The following is a 6,000-nucleotide window of genomic DNA, read 5'->3' as shown; positions in this document are numbered from 1 at the left end:
ATGTTAATGTCACAATGAACAGCATCTTAAAGAAAATGAAAACAACAGACAGCCTCTTACAGGGTGACACGCAGTGCTGCACTGCTCCATCAGCAGAGGCATTACTGAAAACCACATGTGCAGATGCACTTTGGCAAATCCAGATGGGCTCCTTCCCTGTGGCCCTTGCCTCTATCTCAGAGCTGTGACCTGCCGGAAGAGGCTTTGTTCCCCAGTACTAATGTGTTTTACATCACTCCCTTCAGTGGTGAAGTAGAGTTTTGCCTTTTCCTTTGTTAGTCATCTCTTGCTAAATGAAATCTGTAGGAGGCCACTGCTTTGGACTGAGTCCTGCACTACGCCTGACATACCAAACCAAGACAGTCACTTGTGCTGAGGTTCCACACCACTGAGCCAAATCTAAGCTGTTTATCTGACCTTTCAAGACAGCAGGAGAAAGAGATAATGGCCAAATCCCCAAACAAACCAGTTTCAGCCAGCGTGATAAGGAAGTCCCCTCTGCTTTAACCTTTACAGGAAAGTGACTTGCAAACAAGGCACCCGCTTTTTGTCTGATTCCGCTTTCAGCTCAGCTCACTGGAACACATATTCTACTTTACAGAATTTGGTGCTGCCCAATTCTACAATCACAAATGAAAGCCAGTTAAGGTCTTTAATTGGTTGTACTTTTGTCTCTTGACACTGTGGCTATCACCGCGGCTCAGTGGACTTCACCCCAGTGTCTCCAGCACATGCAAAGGTGCTGGTCTCCTCACACGTTCCAGTAACCCCAACTATTGTTTTAAGCAGAGTCTTTTTTTCTATTCAGAGGATCTGAGCATTTAGGAAAGGAGAATAAAAGAGGAAAAGAAGGTGAGTTCAGAGAAATGAAACCCAGAAAAAAAAGTTTACTGTTGCCACATGATTGCAAGAACGAGAACTCAATAGCAGGGCTGTTGACGAGAAATGTTTAAAGTCCCAATTTTAAATCACACTGCCTAAGCCAGATCGCAGATAACACAAATTAAAATGGAATTGCAAACAGGAAATGCTTCCTGCTCTGCTCCACCTACACTCTTCTCTACACTCCCAATTTTCAAGGTCATTAGATGCTCCCTAACTGTAGCAGCTTGCTGGGATGAACAGAGATGGGCAGGAGACTCGGCTTTCCATGCCTGGGAGACTCCCATCCCAGCCAAATTTGGACTGGGTTTGCAACCTTCTTCCTGGGATTGCCTGTGGTGCTGTGATCCTAGGTCACCCCAGGGGCTGAGCCATGCCAGGGGTTCAGTTAGATGACAGGAGTTAGCAAGTTTGGGGTTTAGGTTAGATCTCAGGGTGCAGTTGGCCATAGGAAGTCCTAATTTTGGAGAACCTGTGAAGCTCCTATCCATCCAGCTCATGACAGAGACAAATCCCAAAACTTCCATAATTTTCCAAAGCCCTACCTTGTTCAGTTTTTTTTTTAAATTATTATTTTTATTTTATTTTGTCAATATACAATGTGCTTGATTATTGTGGCCCATTACCGAAACCTCCCTCCCTCCGCCATCTCCCCCTCCCTCCCAACAACCTCCTTTCTGTTTGCCTGTCATATCAGCTTCAAGGAATTGTGATTGTTGTGCCTTCTCCCCCCCTCCCCCCGGTTTTTGTGTATTTATTTATTTATTTTTAGCTCCCACAAATAAATGAGAACATGTGATATTTCTCTTTCTGTGCCTGACTTGTTTCACTTAATATAATTCTCTCTAGGTCCATCCATGTTGTTGTAAATGGCAGTATTTCATTCTTTTTTATAGCAGAGTAGTATTCCATTGTGTAAATATACTATGTTTTCTGTATCCACTCATCTGATGATGTACATTTGGGCTGGTTTCAACCCTTGGCTATTGTAAATATGGCTGCAATGAACATTGGAGAACAGGTATACCTTCTACTTGATGATTTCCATTCCTCTGAGTGTATTCCCAGCAGTGGGATAGCTGGGTCATATGGTAGATCTATCTGCAGTTGTTTGAGGAACCTCCATACGATTTTCCATAGAGGCTGCACCATTTTGCAGTCCCACCAACAATGTATGAGAATTCCTTTTTCTCCGCAATGTCTCCAGCATTTATCATTCACAGTCTTTTGGATATTATCCATCCTAACTGAGGTGAGATGGTATCTCAGTGTGGTTTAGATTTGCATTTCCCAAATGCTGAGTGAGGTTGAGCATTTTTTCATGTGTCTTTTGGCCATTCGTATATTTTCCTTTGAGAAATGCCTATTTAGCTCTTTTGCCCATTTTTTAATTGGGGTACTTGTTTTTTTATTGTAAAGTTGTTTCAGTTCCTTGCATATTGTGGATATTAATCCTTTGTTAGATGTATATTTTGCAAATATTTTCTCTCACTCTGTTGGTTGTCTTTTAACTCTGTTAATTGTTTCTTTTGCTGTTCAGAGGCTTTTTAGTTTGATATAATCCCATTTGGGTTTTTTTGTTTTGTTTTGTTTTTTCCTTTGGTTGCCTGTGCGTTTGGGGTCATATTCATGAAGTCTGTGCCCAGTCCTACTTCCTGAAGTGTTTCTCCTATGTTTTCTTTAAGAAGTTTTATTGTTTCAGGGTGTATATTTAATTCTTTAATCCATTTTGAGTTGATTTTAGTATATGGTGAGAGGGATGGGTCTAGTATCATTCTCCTGCATATTGATATCCACTTATCCCGGCACCATTTGCTGAAGAGGCAGTCTCTTCCCCAGTGTATAGGCTTGGTGCCTTTGTCAAAGATCAGATGGCAGTAGGTGTGTGGGTTGATTCCGGGATTCTCTATTCTATTCCATTGATCAGTGTGTCTGTTTTTATGCCAGTACCATGCTGTTTTGGTGATTATAGCTCTGTAGTATAGTTTAAAGTCAGGTAGTGCTTTGCCTCCAGCTTTATTTTTTTTGCTCACAATTACTTTGGCTATGCATGGTCTTTTGTTATTCCATATAAATATCAGGATAGTTTTTTCCATTTCTGAGAAAAATGTCATTGGAATTTTGATGGGGATTGCACTGAATTTGTAGATCACTTTGGGTAGTATGGACATTTTCACAATGTTGATTCTTCCAATCCAAGAGCATGGGATATCTTTCCATCTTCTTGTGTCCTCTTTAATTTCTCTCAGCAGTGGTTCATAGTTATCATTATAGAGATTTTTCACATCCTTGGTTAACTCTATTCCTAAGTATTTTATTTTTGGGGTGGCTATTGTAAATGGGGAAGCTTTCTTGTTTTCCCTTTCTGCATGTTCACTATTGGAGAATAGAAATGCTACTCATTTTTGTGTGTTGATTTTGTATCCTGCTACTTTGCTGAAATCATTTATCAGCTCCAAGAGTTTTTTGTGGACGCTTTAGGCTGTTCGAAATATAGGATCATGTCATCTGCAAACAGGGACAGTTTGACTTCATCTTTTCCAATCTGGATGTCCTTTATTTCCTTCTCTTCTCTGATTGCTCTGGCTAGTACTTCCAACACTATGTTGAATAGGAGTGGTGAGAGTGGGCATCCTTGTCTAGTTCCTGTTCTTAAAGGAAAAGCTTTCAGCTTTTCCCCATTCAAGATGATATTGGTGGTGGGTTTATCATATATGCCTTTAATTATGTTGAGATACTTTCCATCTATACCTAACTTATAGAGAGACTTTACCATGAATGAGTGTTAAGTTTTATCAAATGCTTTTTCAGCTTCTATAGAGATGATCATATGGTCCTTGCGTTTGATTTTATTGATATGGTGTATCACATTTATTGATTTGTGTATGTTGAACCAACCATGCATCCCTGGGATGAATCCCACTGGATCATGGTGTATAATTTTGCAAATACGTGTTTGTATTCTGTTAGCTAGTATTTTACTGAGGATTTTTGCGTATATATTCATCAAGGATATTGGCCTGTAGTTTTCCTTTTTTAGTTGTATCTTTACCTGGTTTTGGTATCTGGATGATGTTTGTTTCATAGGATGAGTTTGGGAGAATTGCTTCTGTTTCAGTCTTTTGGAATAGTTTGTAGAGAATTGGTGTCAATTCCTCTTTGAATGTTTGGTCAGATTCTGCTGTGAATCCATCAGGTCCTGGGCTTTTCTTTGTTGGGAGCGTTCTGATAACAGCTTCAATCTCTTTTATTGTTACTGGTCTGTTCAGATTTTCTACATCTTCTTGGCTCAGTTTTGGTAGCTTGTGTGTGTCCAGAAATTTATCCATTTCCTCCAGATTTTCAAATTTGTTGGCATATAGTTGTTTATACTAGTCTCAAATGATTCCTTGTGTTTTGGAGGTATCAGTTGTAATATTGCCTTTTTCATTTCTAATTTTTGTTATTTGGATCGTCTCTCTTTTTTTAGTTAGCCATGCTAATGTTTTTTGATTCATTGATCTTTTGTGTTGTTTTCTGGGTTTCAATTTCATTAAGTTTTGCTCTGATCTTAATGATTTCTTTCCACCTGCTAACTTTGGTTTTCGGTTGTTCTCGTTTTTTTGGCTCTTTAAGGTGAAGTACTAGGTTGTTCACTTGCCATCTTTCCATTCTTCTGAAGTAAGCATTTAATGAGATAAATTTCCCCCTTAGTATTGCTTTTGCAGTATCCCATAGGTTTTGGTATGATGTATCATTGTTTTCATTAGTTTCAATAAATTTTTTGATTTCCTGTTTGATTTCTTCTTGCACCCATATGTCATGAAGTAGAATGCTGTTTAATTTCTCTGTGTTTGTATAGTTTCCAGAATTTTGTTTGTTATTGATTTCCAATTATAATCCATTGTGGTCTGAAAAAATACATGGGATAATTCCAATTTTTTTGAATTTGTTGATATTTGATTTGTGACCTAACATGTGATCTGTTCTGGAGAATGATCCATGTGCTGATGAGAAGAATGAATATTCTGAGGTCATTGGATGGAATGTTTTGTAGATACCTGCCAAGTCCAATTGCTCTAGAGTGTTGTTTAAATCTTGTGTTTCTCTGCTGATTCTTTACCTAGATGATCTGTCCAATGTTGATAGTGGGGTGTTCAGGTCATCTGCTATTATGGTATTAGTGTCTATTTCCTTCTTTAGGTCTAATAGAGTTTGCTTTATAAATCTGGCTGGTCCAACAATGGGTGCATATATATTTATGATTGTTATGTCTTCTGGATGGGTCAATTCTTTTATCATTATGTAGTGGCCCTCATTGTCTCTTTTTATGGTTTTTAGTTTAAAGTCCATTTTATCAGATATAAGAATAGCTACTCCAGCTCATTTTGCATTTCTGTTTGCATGGTAAATCTTTTTCCATCCTTTCGCTCTTAGTCTGTGTGAGTCTTTATAGGTGAGGTGGGTCTCTTGAAGGCAGCATATAGTCAGGTCCTCCTTTTTGATCCAGTCAGCCAGTCTGTGTCTTTTGACTGGGGAATTTAAGCCTTTTACATTAAGAGTTGTTATTGAAAAGTGTTGATTTACTCCTAGCATTTTATTGATTTTTGTTTGGATATCTTAAGTGTGTTTTGTTCCTTTCTTTCTGATTTACTCTTTGTTTTCTGTATTTGTTGGTTCCTTGGGTTCTAGATAAACTTTTTTTTTTCTCTTCATTGTTGCCATTTTTATTTTACTTGTGGTTTTTGATTTTTCTTGAATTTTTACGGCAGTGGTAGTTATTTTTCAGGTACCAAACCCTTTACTCCCCTGAGAATTTCTGGTAAGGGTTGTCATGTGGTAGTGAACTCCCATAGTTTTTGTTTGTCTGAGAAATATGCTATTTGCCCTTCATATCAGAAGGATAGCCTTGCAGAATAGAGTATTCTTGGCTAGCAATCTCTTTCTTTTAGTATTTTGAATATATCATCCCATTCCTTTCTGGCTTTTAGGGTTTTTGATGAAAAGTCTTATGTTAGTCTGATTGTGGCTCCCTTGTAGGTGATTTGATGCTTCTCTCTTGCAGCTTTTAAGATTCTCTCTTTGTCTTTGAGTTTTGCTAGTTTGACTATAATATGTCATGGAGAAGACCTTTTTGGG

Source organism: Cynocephalus volans, chromosome 11 (genome assembly GCF_027409185.1).
Source record: "Cynocephalus volans isolate mCynVol1 chromosome 11, mCynVol1.pri, whole genome shotgun sequence".
NCBI lineage: Eukaryota > Metazoa > Chordata > Mammalia > Dermoptera > Cynocephalidae > Cynocephalus > Cynocephalus volans.
The sequence above is the reverse complement of the archived record's forward strand: the minus strand, read 5'-3'. Positions refer to the sequence as shown.